Source organism: Chiloscyllium punctatum, chromosome 24 (assembly GCF_047496795.1).
Source record: "Chiloscyllium punctatum isolate Juve2018m chromosome 24, sChiPun1.3, whole genome shotgun sequence".
Classification (NCBI taxonomy): Eukaryota; Metazoa; Chordata; class Chondrichthyes; order Orectolobiformes; family Hemiscylliidae; genus Chiloscyllium; species Chiloscyllium punctatum.
In genome coordinates this window covers 43768593-43784745 of record NC_092762.1, presented here as the reverse complement: position 1 = coordinate 43784745, position 16153 = coordinate 43768593, and the positions used below count along the sequence as shown (strand labels likewise).

Here is a 16153-nt window from a genome sequence, read left to right as displayed (position 1 = left end):
TGCGCCAAGGGTTCGTGGCGATGGGAGGCAGCAGTGAAATCCTGATTATATTTGCAGGTGCTGAAGCTTCGATTTATGGAGACTGCTCTCATCGATGGTCTGCTTTTGTTTTCAAATCAACTCAGACACGTCCAACGGAACCTTCATGCACATCTTCCTTGGTTTGGAGCTGATGGTGATGTGGCCGTGCGTGTGGGAGTGTCGGTGTCTGCGGCTTTGTGGTGGGGTGGATTGTTTCGAGCAGAGAGTGGATGCTGGGGGTAGGGACGGCGCGTGGTGTTGGAGGGTTGATGATGAGGCCGTCTCATGAGCACCGTTCTTACTTTGGCGGTGCTGTGTTGTAGGCTTGCTGATGGCTTTGACGGTGCCAGAGGTGTGTGTTGAGGAGGGTTGCTACAGTAGAGAGAGGACGGTGCGGCAATGGAGTGGGGGGATGATGAAGAGAGACGGCGGCTTGGAATCGGCCCTGCACAGCCGGGGCTGCCAGTCTTTCCGACTGAATCGCGTGGATTGTGTCAGAATGGCTGCGCGAGAGTGTGAAGCGCGAACGTGTTTTCCAGCTCAGGCAGGGAAAGCCGTAGCCGGGCAGGCGGCCTGACACCAGCCCGGGTAGCTCAGTCGGTAGAGCATCAGACTTTTAATCTGAGGGTCCAGGGTTCAAGTCCCTGCTCGGGCGGGTCGCTTTTAAATCGCTCTGCCACGGGACAACAGCGAAGGCGCAGGGCAGTGCTAACAAATCAGACTCAATGGCCCTTACATTGTGGCGGTGGAAGCAAGCACAGGGCAGTTTTGCCTGCATTTCCGAACTGTCGCAGTTGCTGCCGTAATCGCGGAACGCGTGGCTTCTGTTTGAATTGATCTCTTTAAGGTCCTCCAAATGCGCGAAATCAGAAATTAGCATAGAATCCCTCGACTGTGGAAACAGGCTACCGACTCTCCCAAGAGTATCCCCCACACACCTAAACCCCCACCTCGTGACTCCGAACCTGCACATGCCTGAAAACAAGGGGCAATTTAGCATGGCCAAAACACCTGCGCTGCACTCCTTTGGACTGTGGGAGGAAACCGGATCCGTCGGACGAAATCCACGCAGACACGGGGAGAATGTGCAAACTCCACACAGGGAGTCGCCCGAGGCTCGAATGCGCCAAGGGTTCGTGGCGATGGGAGGCAGCAGTGAAATCCTGATTATATTTGCAGGTGCTGAAGCTTCGATTTATGGAGACTGCTCTCATCGATGGTCTGCTTTTGTTTTCAAATCAACTCAGACACGTCCAACGGAACCTTCATGCACATCTTCCTTGGTTTGGAGCTGATGGTGATGTGGCCGTGCGTGTGGGAGTGTCGGTGTCTGCGGCTTTGTGGTGGGGTGGATTGTTTCGAGCAGAGAGTGGATGCTGGGGGTAGGGACGGCGCGTGGTGTTGGAGGGTTGATGATGAGGCCGTCTCATGAGCACCGTTCTTACTTTGGCGGTGCTGTGTTGTAGGCTTGCTGATGGCTTTGACGGTGCCAGAGGTGTGTGTTGAGGAGGGTTGCTACAGTAGAGAGAGGACGGTGCGGCAATGGAGTGGGGGGATGATGAAGAGAGACGGCGGCTTGGAATCGGCCCTGCACAGCCGGGGCTGCCAGTCTTTCCGACTGAATCGCGTGGATTGTGTCAGAATGGCTGCGCGAGAGTGTGAAGCGCGAACGTGTTTTCCAGCTCAGGCAGGGAAAGCCGTAGCCGGGCAGGCGGCCTGCCCCCAGCCCGGGTAGCTCAGTCGGTAGAGCATCAGACTTTTAATCTGAGGGTCCAGGGTTCAAGTCCCTGCTCGGGCGGGTCGCTTTTAAAGCGCTCTGCCACGGGACAACAGCGAAGGCGCAGGGCAGTGCTAACAAATCAGACTCAATGGCCCTTACATTGTGGCGGTGGAAGCAAGCACAGGGCAGTTTTGCCTGCATTTCCGAACTGTCGCAGTTGCTGCCGTAATCGCGGAACGCGTGGCTTCTGTTTGAATTGATCTCTTTAAGGTCCTCCAAATGCGCGAAATCAGAAATTAGCATAGAATCCCTCGACTGTGGAAACAGGCTACCGACTCTCCCAAGAGTATCCCCCACACACCTAAACCCCCACCTCGTGACTCCGAACCTGCACATGCCTGAAAACAAGGGGCAATTTAGCATGGCCAAAACACCTGCGCTGCACTCCTTTGGACTGTGGGAGGAAACCGGATCCGTCGGACGAAATCCACGCAGACACGGGGAGAATGTGCAAACTCCACACAGGGAGTCGCCCGAGGCTCGAATGCGCCAAGGGTTCGTGGCGATGGGAGGCAGCAGTGAAATCCTGATTATATTTGCAGGTGCTGAAGCTTCGATTTATGGAGACTGCTCTCATCGATGGTCTGCTTTTGTTTTCAAATCAACTCAGACACGTCCAACGGAACCTTCATGCACATCTTCCTTGGTTTGGAGCTGATGGTGATGTGGCCGTGCGTGTGGGAGTGTCGGTGTCTGCGGCTTTGTGGTGGGGTGGATTGTTTCGAGCAGAGAGTGGATGCTGGGGGTAGGGACGGCGCGTGGTGTTGGAGGGTTGATGATGAGGCCGTCTCATGAGCACCGTTCTTACTTTGGCGGTGCTGTGTTGTAGGCTTGCTGATGGCTTTCACGGTGCCAGAGGTGTGTGTTGAGGAGGGTTGCTACAGTAGAGAGAGGACGGTGCGGCAATGGAGTGGGGGGATGATGAAGAGAGACGGCGGCTTGGAATCGGCCCTGCACAGCCGGGGCTGCCAGTCTTTCCGACTGAATCGCGTGGATTGTGTCAGAATGGCTGCGCGAGAGTGTGAAGCGCGAACGTGTTTTCCAGCTCAGGCAGGGAAAGCCGTAGCCGGGCAGGCGGCCTGCCACGAGCCCGGGTAGCTCAGTCGGTAGAGCATCAGACTTTTAATCTGAGGGTCCAGGGTTCAAGTCCCTGCTCGGGCGGGTCGCTTTTAAATCGCTCTGCCACGGGACAACAGCGAAGGCGCAGGGCAGTGCTAACAAATCAGACTCAATGGCCCTTACATTGTGGCGGTGGAAGCAAGCACAGGGCAGTTTTGCCTGCATTTCCGAACTGTCGCAGTTGCTGCCGTAATCGCGGAACGCGTGGCTTCTGTTTGAATTGATCTCTTTAAGGTCCTCCAAATGCGCGAAATCAGAAATTAGCATAGAATCCCTCGACTGTGGAAACAGGCTACCGACTCTCCCAAGAGTATCCCCCACACACCTAAACCCCCACCTCGTGACTCCGAACCTGCACATGCCTGAAAACAAGGGGCAATTTAGCATGGCCAAAACACCTGCGCTGCACTCCTTTGGACTGTGGGAGGAAACCGGATCCGTCGGACGAAATCCACGCAGACACGGGGAGAATGTGCAAACTCCACACAGGGAGTCGCCCGAGGCTCGAATGCGCCAAGGGTTCGTGGCGATGGGAGGCAGCAGTGAAATCCTGATTATATTTGCAGGTGCTGAAGCTTCGATTTATGGAGACTGCTCTCATCGATCGTCTGCTTTTGTTTTCAAATCAACTCAGACACGTCCAACGGAACCTTCATGCACATCTTCCTTGGTTTGGAGCTGATGGTGATGTGGCCGTGCGTGTGGGAGTGTCGGTGTCTGCGGCTTTGTGGTGGGGTGGATTGTTTCGAGCAGAGAGTGGATGCTGGGGGTAGGGACGGCGCGTGGTGTTGGAGGGTTGATGATGAGGCCGTCTCATGAGCACCGTTCTTACTTTGGCGGTGCTGTGTTGTAGGCTTGCTGATGGCTTTCACGGTGCCAGAGGTGTGTGTTGAGGAGGGTTGCTACAGTAGAGAGAGGACGGTGCGGCAATGGAGTGGGGGGATGATGAAGAGAGACGGCGGCTTGGAATCGGCCCTGCACAGCCGGGGCTGCCAGTCTTTCCGACTGAATCGCGTGGATTGTGTCAGAATGGCTGCGCGAGAGTGTGAAGCGCGAACGTGTTTTCCAGCTCAGGCAGGGAAAGCCGTAGCCGGGCAGGCGGCCTGCCACGAGCCCGGGTAGCTCAGTGGGTAGAGCATCAGACTTTTAATCTGAGGGTCCAGGGTTCAAGTCCCTGCTCGGGCGGGTCGCTTTTAAATCGCTCTGCCACGGGACAACAGCGAAGGCGCAGGGCAGTGCTAACAAATCAGACTCAATGGCCCTTACATTGTGGCGGTGGAAGCAAGCACAGGGCAGTTTTGCCTGCATTTCCGAACTGTCGCAGTTGCTGCCGTAATCGCGGAACGCGTGGCTTCTGTTTGAATTGATCTCTTTAAGGTCCTCCAAATGCGCGAAATCAGAAATTAGCATAGAATCCCTCGACTGTGGAAACAGGCTACCGACTCTCGCAAGAGTATCCCCCACACACCTAAACCCCCACCTCGTGACTCCGAACCTGCACATGCCTGAAAACAAGGGGCAATTTAGCATGGCCAAAACACCTGCGCTGCACTCCTTTGGACTGTGGGAGGAAACCGGATCCGTCGGACGAAATCCACGCAGACACGGGGAGAATGTGCAAACTCCACACAGGGAGTCGCCCGAGGCTCGAATGCGCCAAGGGTTCGTGGCGATGGGAGGCAGCAGTGAAATCCTGATTATATTTGCAGGTGCTGAAGCTTCGATTTATGGAGACTGCTCTCATCGATGGTCTGCTTTTGTTTTCAAATCAACTCAGACACGTCCAACGGAACCTTCATGCACATCTTCCTTGGTTTGGAGCTGATGGTGATGTGGCCGTGCGTGTGGGAGTGTCGGTGTCTGCGGCTTTGTGGTGGGGTGGATTGTTTCGAGCAGAGAGTGGATGCTGGGGGTAGGGACGGCGCGTGGTGTTGGAGGGTTGATGATGAGGCCGTCTCATGAGCACCGTTCTTACTTTGGCGGTGCTGTGTTGTAGGCTTGCTGATGGCTTTGACGGTGCCAGAGGTGTGTGTTGAGGAGGGTTGCTACAGTAGAGAGAGGACGGTGCGGCAATGGAGTGGGGGGATGATGAAGAGAGACGGCGGCTTGGAATCGGCCCTGCACAGCCGGGGCTGCCAGTCTTTCCGACTGAATCGCGTGGATTGTGTCAGAATGGCTGCGCGAGAGTGTGAAGCGCGAACGTGTTTTCCAGCTCAGGCAGGGAAAGCCGTAGCCGGGCAGGCGGCCTGCCACCAGCCCGGGTAGCTCAGTCGGTAGAGCATCAGACTTTTAATCTGAGGGTCCAGGGTTCAAGTCCCTGCTCGGGCGGGTCGCTTTTAAATCGCTCTGCCACGGGACAACAGCGAAGGCGCAGGGCAGTGCTAACAAATCAGACTCAATGGCCCTTACATTGTGGCGGTGGAAGCAAGCACAGGGCAGTTTTGCCTGCATTTCCGAACTGTCGCAGTTGCTGCCGTAATCGCGGAACGCGTGGCTTCTGTTTGAATTGATCTCTTTAAGGTCCTCCAAATGCGCGAAATCAGAAATTAGCATAGAATCCCTCGACTGTGGAAACAGGCTACCGACTCTCCCAAGAGTATCCCCCACACACCTAAACCCCCACCTCGTGACTCCGAACCTGCACATGCCTGAAAACAAGGGGCAATTTAGCATGGCCAAAACACCTGCGCTGCACTCCTTTGGACTGTGGGAGGAAACCGGATCCGTCGGACGAAATCCACGCAGACACGGGGAGAATGTGCAAACTCCACACAGGGAGTCGCCCGAGGCTCGAATGCGCCAAGGGTTCGTGGCGATGGGAGGCAGCAGTGAAATCCTGATTATATTTGCAGGTGCTGAAGCTTCGATTTATGGAGACTGCTCTCATCGATCGTCTGCTTTTGTTTTCAAATCAACTCAGACACGTCCAACGGAACCTTCATGCACATCTTCCTTGGTTTGGAGCTGATGGTGATGTGGCCGTGCGTGTGGGAGTGTCGGTGTCTGCGGCTTTGTGGTGGGGTGGATTGTTTCGAGCAGAGAGTGGATGCTGGGGGTAGGGACGGCGCGTGGTGTTGGAGGGTTGATGATGAGGCCGTCTCATGAGCACTGTTCTTACTTTGGCGGTGCTGTGTTGTAGGCTTGCTGATGGCTTTGACGGTGCCAGAGGTGTGTGTTGAGGAGGGTTGCTACAGTAGAGAGAGGACGGTGCGGCAATGGAGTGGGGGGATGATGAAGAGAGACGGCGGCTTGGAATCGGCCCTGCACAGCCGGGGCTGCCAGTCTTTCCGACTGAATCGCGTGGATTGTGTCAGAATGGCTGCGCGAGAGTGTGAAGCGCGAACGTGTTTTCCAGCTCAGGCAGGGAAAGCCGTAGCCGGGCAGGCGGCCTGCCACCAGCCCGGGTCGCTCAGTCGGTAGAGCATCAGACTTTTAATCTGAGGGTCCAGGGTTCAAGTCCCTGCTCGGGCGGGTCGCTTTTAAATCGCTCTGCCACGGGACAACAGCGAAGGCGCAGGGCAGTGCTAACAAATCAGACTCAATGGCCCTTACATTGTGGCGGTGGAAGCAAGCACAGGGCAGTTTTGCCTGCATTTCCGAACTGTCGCAGTTGCTGCCGTAATCGCGGAACGCGTGGCTTCTGTTTGAATTGATCTCTTTAAGGTCCTCCAAATGCGCGAAATCAGAAATTAGCATAGAATCCCTCGACTGTGGAAACAAGCTACCGACTCTCCCAAGAGTATCCCCCACACACCTAAACCCCCACCTCGTGACTCCGAACCTGCACATGCCTGAAAACAAGGGGCAATTTAGCATGGCCAAAACACCTGCGCTGCACTCCTTTGGACTGTGGGAGGAAACCGGATCCGTCGGACGAAATCCACGCAGACACGGGGAGAATGTGCAAACTCCACACAGGGAGTCGCCCGAGGCTCGAATGCGCCAAGGGTTCGTGGCGATGGGAGGCAGCAGTGAAATCCTGATTATATTTGCAGGTGCTGAAGCTTCGATTTATGGAGACTGCTCTCATCGATGGTCTGCTTTTGTTTTCAAATCAACTCAGACACGTCCAACGGAACCTTCATGCACATCTTCCTTGGTTTGGAGCTGATGGTGATGTGGCCGTGCGTGTGGGAGTGTCGGTGTCTGCGGCTTTGTGGTGGGGTGGATTGTTTCGAGCAGAGAGTGGATGCTGGGGGTAGGGACGGCGCGTGGTGTTGGAGGGTTGATGATGAGGCCGTCTCATGAGCACCGTTCTTACTTTGGCGGTGCTGTGTTGTAGGCTTGCTGATGGCTTTGACGGTGCCAGAGGTGTGTGTTGAGGAGGGTTGCTACAGTAGAGAGAGGACGGTGCGGCAATGGAGTGGGGGGATGATGAAGAGAGACGGCGGCTTGGAATCGGCCCTGCACAGCCGGGGCTGCCAGTCTTTCCGACTGAATCGCGTGGATTGTGTCAGAATGGCTGCGCGAGAGTGTGAAGCGCGAACGTGTTTTCCAGCTCAGGCAGGGAAAGCCGTAGCCGGGCAGGCGGCCTGCCACCAGCCCGGGTAGCTCAGTCGGTAGAGCATCAGACTTTTAATCTGAGGGTCCAGGGTTCAAGTCCCTGCTCGGGCGGGTCGCTTTTAAATCGCTCTGCCACGGGACAACAGCGAAGGCGCAGGGCAGTGCTAACAAATCAGACTCAATGGCCCTTACATTGTGGCGGTGGAAGCAAGCACAGGGCAGTTTTGCCTGCATTTCCGAACTGTCGCAGTTGCTGCCGTAATCGCGGAACGCGTGGCTTCTGTTTGAATTGATCTCTTTAAGGTCCTCCAAATGCGCGAAATCAGAAATTAGCATAGAATCCCTCGACTGTGGAAACAGGCTACCGACTCTCCCAAGAGTATCCCCCACACACCTAAACCCCCACCTCGTGACTCCGAACCTGCACATGCCTGAAAACAAGGGGCAATTTAGCATGGCCAAAACACCTGCGCTGCACTCCTTTGGACTGTGGGAGGAAACCGGATCCGTCGGACGAAATCCACGCAGACACGGGGAGAATGTGCAAACTCCACACAGGGAGTCGCCCGAGGCTCGAATGCGCCAAGGGTTCGTGGCGATGGGAGGCAGCAGTGAAATCCTGATTATATTTGCAGGTGCTGAAGCTTCGATTTATGGAGACTGCTCTCATCGATGGTCTGCTTTTGTTTTCAAATCAACTCAGACACGTCCAACGGAACCTTCATGCACATCTTCCTTGGTTTGGAGCTGATGGTGATGTGGCCGTGCGTGTGGGAGTGTCGGTGTCTGCGGCTTTGTGGTGGGGTGGATTGTTTCGAGCAGAGAGTGGATGCTGGGGGTAGGGACGGCGCGTGGTGTTGGAGGGTTGATGATGAGGCCGTCTCATGAGCACCGTTCTTACTTTGGCGGTGCTGTGTTGTAGGCTTGCTGATGGCTTTGACGGTGCCAGAGGTGTGTGTTGAGGAGGGTTGCTACAGTAGAGAGAGGACGGTGCGGCAATGGAGTGGGGGGATGATGAAGAGAGACGGCGGCTTGGAATCGGCCCTGCACAGCCGGGGCTGCCAGTCTTTCTGACTGAATCGCGTGGATTGTGTCAGAATGGCTGCGCGAGAGTGTGAAGCGCGAACGTGTTTTCCAGCTCAGGCAGGGAAAGCCGTAGCCGGGCAGGCGGCCTGCCACCAGCCCGGGTAGCTCAGTCGGTAGAGCATCAGACTTTTAATCTGAGGGTCCAGGGTTCAAGTCCCTGCTCGGGCGGGTCGCTTTTAAATCGCTCTGCCACGGGACAACAGCGAAGGCGCAGGGCAGTGCTAACAAATCAGACTCAATGGCCCTTACATTGTGGCGGTGGAAGCAAGCACAGGGCAGTTTTGCCTGCATTTCCGAACTGTCGCAGTTGCTGCCGTAATCGCGGAACGCGTGGCTTCTGTTTGAATTGATCTCTTTAAGGTCCTCCAAATGCGCGAAATCAGAAATTAGCATAGAATCCCTCGACTGTGGAAACAGGCTACCGACTCTCCCAAGAGTATCCCCCACACACCTAAACCCCCACCTCGTGACTCCGAACCTGCACATGCCTGAAAACAAGGGGCAATTTAGCATGGCCAAAACACCTGCGCTGCACTCCTTTGGACTGTGGGAGGAAACCGGATCCGTCGGACGAAATCCACGCAGACACGGGGAGAATGTGCAAACTCCACACAGGGAGTCGCCCGAGGCTCGAATGCGCCAAGGGTTCGTGGCGATGGGAGGCAGCAGTGAAATCCTGATTATATTTGCAGGTGCTGAAGCTTCGATTTATGGAGACTGCTCTCATCGATGGTCTGCTTTTGTTTTCAAATCAACTCAGACACGTCCAACGGAACCTTCATGCACATCTTCCTTGGTTTGGAGCTGATGGTGATGTGGCCGTGCGTGTGGGAGTGTCGGTGTCTGCGGCTTTGTGGTGGGGTGGATTGTTTCGAGCAGAGAGTGGATGCTGGGGGTAGGGACGGCGCGTGGTGTTGGAGGGTTGATGATGAGGCCGTCTCATGAGCACCGTTCTTACTTTGGCGGTGCTGTGTTGTAGGCTTGCTGATGGCTTTCACGGTGCCAGAGGTGTGTGTTGAGGAGGGTTGCTACAGTAGAGAGAGGACGGTGCGGCAATGGAGTGGGGGGATGATGAAGAGAGACGGCGGCTTGGAATCGGCCCTGCACAGCCGGGGCTGCCAGTCTTTCCGACTGAATCGCGTGGATTGTGTCAGAATGGCTGCGCGAGAGTGTGAAGCGCGAACGTGTTTTCCAGCTCAGGCAGGGAAAGCCGTAGCCGGGCAGGCGGCCTGCCACGAGCCCGGGTAGCTCAGTCGGTAGAGCATCAGACTTTTAATCTGAGGGTCCAGGGTTCAAGTCCCTGCTCGGGCGGGTCGCTTTTAAATCGCTCTGCCACGGGACAACAGCGAAGGCGCAGGGCAGTGCTAACAAATCAGACTCAATGGCCCTTACATTGTGGCGGTGGAAGCAAGCACAGGGCAGTTTTGCCTGCATTTCCGAACTGTCGCAGTTGCTGCCGTAATCGCGGAACGCGTGGCTTCTGTTTGAATTGATCTCTTTAAGGTCCTCCAAATGCGCGAAATCAGAAATTAGCATAGAATCCCTCGACTGTGGAAACAAGCTACCGACTCTCCCAAGAGTATCCCCCACACACCTAAACCCCCACCTCGTGACTCCGAACCTGCACATGCCTGAAAACAAGGGGCAATTTAGCATGGCCAAAACACCTGCGCTGCACTCCTTTGGACTGTGGGAGGAAACCGGATCCGTCGGACGAAATCCACGCAGACACGGGGAGAATGTGCAAACTCCACACAGGGAGTCGCCCGAGGCTCGAATGCGCCAAGGGTTCGTGGCGATGGGAGGCAGCAGTGAAATCCTGATTATATTTGCAGGTGCTGAAGCTTCGATTTATGGAGACTGCTCTCATCGATGGTCTGCTTTTGTTTTCAAATCAACTCAGACACGTCCAACGGAACCTTCATGCACATCTTCCTTGGTTTGGAGCTGATGGTGATGTGGCCGTGCGTGTGGGAGTGTCGGTGTCTGCGGCTTTGTGGTGGGGTGGATTGTTTCGAGCAGAGAGTGGATGCTGGGGGTAGGGACGGCGCGTGGTGTTGGAGGGTTGATGATGAGGCCGTCTCATGAGCACCGTTCTTACTTTGGCGGTGCTGTGTTGTAGGCTTGCTGATGGCTTTGACGGTGCCAGAGGTGTGTGTTGAGGAGGGTTGCTACAGTAGAGAGAGGACGGTGCGGCAATGGAGTGGGGGGATGATGAAGAGAGACGGCGGCTTGGAATCGGCCCTGCACAGCCGGGGCTGCCAGTCTTTCCGACTGAATCGCGTGGATTGTGTCAGAATGGCTGCGCGAGAGTGTGAAGCGCGAACGTGTTTTCCAGCTCAGGCAGGGAAAGCCGTAGCCGGGCAGGCGGCCTGCCACCAGCCCGGGTAGCTCAGTCGGTAGAGCATCAGACTTTTAATCTGAGGGTCCAGGGTTCAAGTCCCTGCTCGGGCGGGTCGCTTTTAAATCGCTCTGCCACGGGACAACAGCGAAGGCGCAGGGCAGTGCTAACAAATCAGACTCAATGGCCCTTACATTGTGGCGGTGGAAGCAAGCACAGGGCAGTTTTGCCTGCATTTCCGAACTGTCGCAGTTGCTGCCGTAATCGCGGAACGCGTGGCTTCTGTTTGAATTGATCTCTTTAAGGTCCTCCAAATGCGCGAAATCAGAAATTAGCATAGAATCCCTCGACTGTGGAAACAAGCTACCGACTCTCCCAAGAGTATCCCCCACACACCTAAACCCCCACCTCGTGACTCCGAACCTGCACATGCCTGAAAACAAGGGGCAATTTAGCATGGCCAAAACACCTGCGCTGCACTCCTTTGGACTGTGGGAGGAAACCGGATCCGTCGGACGAAATCCACGCAGACACGGGGAGAATGTGCAAACTCCACACAGGGAGTCGCCCGAGGCTCGAATGCGCCAAGGGTTCGTGGCGATGGGAGGCAGCAGTGAAATCCTGATTATATTTGCAGGTGCTGAAGCTTCGATTTATGGAGACTGCTCTCATCGATGGTCTGCTTTTGTTTTCAAATCAACTCAGACACGTCCAACGGAACCTTCATGCACATCTTCCTTGGTTTGGAGCTGATGGTGATGTGGCCGTGCGTGTGGGAGTGTCGGTGTCTGCGGCTTTGTGGTGGGGTGGATTGTTTCGAGCAGAGAGTGGATGCTGGGGGTAGGGACGGCGCGTGGTGTTGGAGGGTTGATGATGAGGCCGTCTCATGAGCACCGTTCTTACTTTGGCGGTGCTGTGTTGTAGGCTTGCTGATGGCTTTGACGGTGCCAGAGGTGTGTGTTGAGGAGGGTTGCTACAGTAGAGAGAGGACGGTGCGGCAATGGAGTGGGGGGATGATGAAGAGAGACGGCGGCTTGGAATCGGCCCTGCACAGCCGGGGCTGCCAGTCTTTCCGACTGAATCGCGTGGATTGTGTCAGAATGGCTGCGCGAGAGTGTGAAGCGCGAACGTGTTTTCCAGCTCAGGCAGGGAAAGCCGTAGCCGGGCAGGCGGCCTGCCACCAGCCCGGGTAGCTCAGTCGGTAGAGCATCAGACTTTTAATCTGAGGGTCCAGGGTTCAAGTCCCTGCTCGGGCGGGTCGCTTTTAAATCGCTCTGCCACGGGACAACAGCGAAGGCGCAGGGCAGTGCTAACAAATCAGACTCAATGGCCCTTACATTGTGGCGGTGGAAGCAAGCACAGGGCAGTTTTGCCTGCATTTCCGAACTGTCGCAGTTGCTGCCGTAATCGCGGAACGCGTGGCTTCTGTTTGAATTGATCTCTTTAAGGTCCTCCAAATGCGCGAAATCAGAAATTAGCATAGAATCCCTCGACTGTGGAAACAGGCTACCGACTCTCCCAAGAGTATCCCCCACACACCTAAACCCCCACCTCGTGACTCCGAACCTGCACATGCCTGAAAACAAGGGGCAATTTAGCATGGCCAAAACACCTGCGCTGCACTCCTTTGGACTGTGGGAGGAAACCGGATCCGTCGGACGAAATCCACGCAGACACGGGGAGAATGTGCAAACTCCACACAGGGAGTCGCCCGAGGCTCGAATGCGCCAAGGGTTCGTGGCGATGGGAGGCAGCAGTGAAATCCTGATTATATTTGCAGGTGCTGAAGCTTCGATTTATGGAGACTGCTCTCATCGATGGTCTGCTTTTGTTTTCAAATCAACTCAGACACGTCCAACGGAACCTTCATGCACATCTTCCTTGGTTTGGAGCTGATGGTGATGTGGCCGTGCGTGTGGGAGTGTCGGTGTCTGCGGCTTTGTGGTGGGGTGGATTGTTTCGAGCAGAGAGTGGATGCTGGGGGTAGGGACGGCGCGTGGTGTTGGAGGGTTGATGATGAGGCCGTCTCATGAGCACCGTTCTTACTTTGGCGGTGCTGTGTTGTAGGCTTGCTGATGGCTTTGACGGTGCCAGAGGTGTGTGTTGAGGAGGGTTGCTACAGTAGAGAGAGGACGGTGCGGCAATGGAGTGGGGGGATGATGAAGAGAGACGGCGGCTTGGAATCGGCCCTGCACAGCCGGGGCTGCCAGTCTTTCCGACTGAATCGCGTGGATTGTGTCAGAATGGCTGCGCGAGAGTGTGAAGCGCGAACGTGTTTTCCAGCTCAGGCAGGGAAAGCCGTAGCCGGGCAGGCGGCCTGCCACCAGCCCGGGTAGCTCAGTCGGTAGAGCATCAGACTTTTAATCTGAGGGTCCAGGGTTCAAGTCCCTGCTCGGGCGGGTCGCTTTTAAATCGCTCTGCCACGGGACAACAGCGAAGGCGCAGGGCAGTGCTAACAAATCAGACTCAATGGCCCTTACATTGTGGCGGTGGAAGCAAGCACAGGGCAGTTTTGCCTGCATTTCCGAACTGTCGCACTTGCTGCCGTAATCGCGGAACGCGTGGCTTCTGTTTGAATTGATCTCTTTAAGGTCCTCCAAATGCGCGAAATCAGAAATTAGCATAGAATCCCTCGACTGTGGAAACAGGCTACCGACTCTCCCAAGAGTATCCCCCACACACCTAAACCCCCACCTCGTGACTCCGAACCTGCACATGCCTGAAAACAAGGGGCAATTTAGCATGGCCAAAACACCTGCGCTGCACTCCTTTGGACTGTGGGAGGAAACCGGATCCGTCGGACGAAATCCACGCAGACACGGGGAGAATGTGCAAACTCCACACAGGGAGTCGCCCGAGGCTCGAATGCGCCAAGGGTTCGTGGCGATGGGAGGCAGCAGTGAAATCCTGATTATATTTGCAGGTGCTGAAGCTTCGATTTATGGAGACTGCTCTCATCGATGGTCAGCTTTTTTTTTTCAAATCAACTCCGACACGTCCAACGGAACCTTCATGCACATCTTCCTTGGTTTGGAGCTGATGGTGATGTGGCCGTGCGTGTGGGAGTGTCGGTGTCTGCGGCTTTGTGGTGGGGTGGATTGTTTCGAGCAGAGAGTGGATGCTGGGGGTAGGGACGGCGCGTGGTGTTGGAGGGTTGATGATGAGGCCGTCTCATGAGCACCGTTCTTACTTTGGCGGTGCTGTGTTGTAGGCTTGCTGATGGCTTTGACGGTGCCAGAGGTGTGTGTTGAGGAGGGTTGCTACAGTAGAGAGAGGACGGTGCGGCAATGGAGTGGGGGGATGATGAAGAGAGACGGCGGCTTGGAATCGGTCCTGCACAGCCGGGGCTGCCAGTCTTTCCGACTGAATCGCGTGGATTGTGTCAGAATGGCTGCGCGAGAGTGTGAAGCGCGAACGTGTTTTCCAGCTCAGGCAGGGAAAGCCGTAGCCGGGCAGGCGGGCTGCCACCAGCCCGGGTAGCTCAGTCGGTAGAGCATCAGACTTTTAATCTGAGGGTCCAGGGTTCAAGTCCCTGCTCGGGCGGGTCGCTTTTAAATCGCTCTGCCACGGGACAACAGCGAAGGCGCAGGGCAGTGCTAACAAATCAGACTCAATGGCCCTTACATTGTGGCGGTGGAAGCAAGCACAGGGCAGTTTTGCCTGCATTTCCGAACTGTCGCAGTTGCTGCCGTAATCGCGGAACGCGTGGCTTCTGTTTGAATTGATCTCTTTAAGGTCCTCCAAATGCGCGAAATCAGAAATTAGCATAGAATCCCTCGACTGTGGAAACAAGCTACCGACTCTCCCAAGAGTATCCCCCACACACCTAAACCCCCACCTCGTGACTCCGAACCTGCACATGCCTGAAAACAAGGGGCAATTTAGCATGGCCAAAACACCTGCGCTGCACTCCTTTGGACTGTGGGAGGAAACCGGATCCGTCGGACGAAATCCACGCAGACACGGGGAGAATGTGCAAACTCCACACAGGGAGTCGCCCGAGGCTCGAATGCGCCAAGGGTTCGTGGCGATGGGAGGCAGCAGTGAAATCCTGATTATATTTGCAGGTGCTGAAGCTTCGATTTATGGAGACTGCTCTCATCGATGGTCTGCTTTTGTTTTCAAATCAACTCAGACACGTCCAACGGAACCTTCATGCACATCTTCCTTGGTTTGGAGCTGATGGTGATGTGGCCGTGCGTGTGGGAGTGTCGGTGTCTGCGGCTTTGTGGTGGGGTGGATTGTTTCGAGCAGAGAGTGGATGCTGGGGGTAGGGACGGCGCGTGGTGTTGGAGGGTTGATGATGAGGCCGTCTCATGAGCACCGTTCTTACTTTGGCGGTGCTGTGTTGTAGGCTTGCTGATGGCTTTGACGGTGCCAGAGGTGTGTGTTGAGGAGGGTTGCTACAGTAGAGAGAGGACGGTGCGGCAATGGAGTGGGGGGATGATGAAGAGAGACGGCGGCTTGGAATGGGCCCTGCACAGCCGGGGCTGCCAGTCTTTCCGACTGAATCGCGTGGATTGTGTCAGAATGGCTGCGCGAGAGTGTGAAGCGCGAACGTGTTTTCCAGCTCAGGCAGGGAAAGCCGTAGCCGGGCAGGCGGCCTGCCACGAGCCCGGGTAGCTCAGTCGGTAGAGCATCAGACTTTTAATCTGAGGGTCCAGGGTTCAAGTCCCTGCTCGGGCGGGTCGCTTTTAAATCGCTCTGCCACGGGACAACAGCGAAGGCGCAGGGCAGTGCTAACAAATCATACTCAATGGCCCTTACATTGTGGCGGTGGAAGCAAGCACAGGGCAGTTTTGCCTGCATTTCCGAACTGTCGCACTTGCTGCCGTAATCGCGGAACGCGTGGCTTCTGTTTGAATTGATCTCTTTAAGGTCCTCCAAATGCGCGAAATCAGAAATTAGCATAGAATCCCTCGACTGTGGAAACAAGCTACCGACTCTCCCAAGAGTATCCCCCACACACCTAAACCCCCACCTCGTGACTCCGAACCTGCACATGCCTGAAAACAAGGGGCAATTTAGCATGGCCAAAACACCTGCGCTGCACTCCTTTGGACTGTGGGAGGAAACCGGATCCGTCGGACGAAATCCACGCAGACACGGGGAGAATGTGCAAACTCCACACAGGGAGTCGCCCGAGGCTCGAATGCGCCAAGGGTTCGTGGCGATGGGAGGCAGCAGTGAAATCCTGATTATATTTGCAGGTGCTGAAGCTTCGATTTATGGAGACTGCTCTCATCGATGGTCTGCTTTTGTTTTCAAATCAACTCAGACACGTCCAACGGAACCTTCATGCA

The 16153-nt window shown here is 55.6% G+C and overlaps 14 non-coding genes across 14 annotated transcripts; all 14 read left to right on the top strand.

Moving 5' to 3' along the window:
- Window positions 1–603: 603 nt before the first annotated feature.
- Window positions 604–676, top strand: trnak-uuu (transfer RNA lysine (anticodon UUU)). The gene has a single exon. It is a non-coding gene; the product is annotated as a tRNA-Lys (tRNA).
- A 1070-nt stretch (window positions 677–1746) lies between these two features.
- On the top strand, window positions 1747–1819 carry trnak-uuu (transfer RNA lysine (anticodon UUU)). The gene has a single exon. It is a non-coding gene; the product is annotated as a tRNA-Lys (tRNA).
- A 1070-nt stretch (window positions 1820–2889) lies between these two features.
- trnak-uuu (transfer RNA lysine (anticodon UUU)) lies at window positions 2890–2962 on the top strand. The gene has a single exon. It is a non-coding gene; the product is annotated as a tRNA-Lys (tRNA).
- A 1070-nt stretch (window positions 2963–4032) lies between these two features.
- trnak-uuu (transfer RNA lysine (anticodon UUU)) lies at window positions 4033–4105 on the top strand. Its single transcript has one exon. It is a non-coding gene; the product is annotated as a tRNA-Lys (tRNA).
- Window positions 4106–5175: 1070 nt separating this feature from the next.
- Window positions 5176–5248, top strand: trnak-uuu (transfer RNA lysine (anticodon UUU)). The gene has a single exon. It is a non-coding gene; the product is annotated as a tRNA-Lys (tRNA).
- A 1070-nt stretch (window positions 5249–6318) lies between these two features.
- On the top strand, window positions 6319–6391 carry trnak-uuu (transfer RNA lysine (anticodon UUU)). Its single transcript has one exon. It is a non-coding gene; the product is annotated as a tRNA-Lys (tRNA).
- Window positions 6392–7461: 1070 nt separating this feature from the next.
- Window positions 7462–7534, top strand: trnak-uuu (transfer RNA lysine (anticodon UUU)). The gene has a single exon. It is a non-coding gene; the product is annotated as a tRNA-Lys (tRNA).
- Window positions 7535–8604: 1070 nt separating this feature from the next.
- trnak-uuu (transfer RNA lysine (anticodon UUU)) lies at window positions 8605–8677 on the top strand. The gene has a single exon. It is a non-coding gene; the product is annotated as a tRNA-Lys (tRNA).
- Window positions 8678–9747: 1070 nt separating this feature from the next.
- On the top strand, window positions 9748–9820 carry trnak-uuu (transfer RNA lysine (anticodon UUU)). The gene has a single exon. It is a non-coding gene; the product is annotated as a tRNA-Lys (tRNA).
- A 1070-nt stretch (window positions 9821–10890) lies between these two features.
- trnak-uuu (transfer RNA lysine (anticodon UUU)) lies at window positions 10891–10963 on the top strand. Its single transcript has one exon. It is a non-coding gene; the product is annotated as a tRNA-Lys (tRNA).
- A 1070-nt stretch (window positions 10964–12033) lies between these two features.
- On the top strand, window positions 12034–12106 carry trnak-uuu (transfer RNA lysine (anticodon UUU)). Its single transcript has one exon. It is a non-coding gene; the product is annotated as a tRNA-Lys (tRNA).
- A 1070-nt stretch (window positions 12107–13176) lies between these two features.
- trnak-uuu (transfer RNA lysine (anticodon UUU)) lies at window positions 13177–13249 on the top strand. Its single transcript has one exon. It is a non-coding gene; the product is annotated as a tRNA-Lys (tRNA).
- Window positions 13250–14320: 1071 nt separating this feature from the next.
- Window positions 14321–14393, top strand: trnak-uuu (transfer RNA lysine (anticodon UUU)). The gene has a single exon. It is a non-coding gene; the product is annotated as a tRNA-Lys (tRNA).
- Window positions 14394–15463: 1070 nt separating this feature from the next.
- On the top strand, window positions 15464–15536 carry trnak-uuu (transfer RNA lysine (anticodon UUU)). The gene has a single exon. It is a non-coding gene; the product is annotated as a tRNA-Lys (tRNA).
- The last annotated feature ends 617 nt before the right edge of the window (window positions 15537–16153 follow it).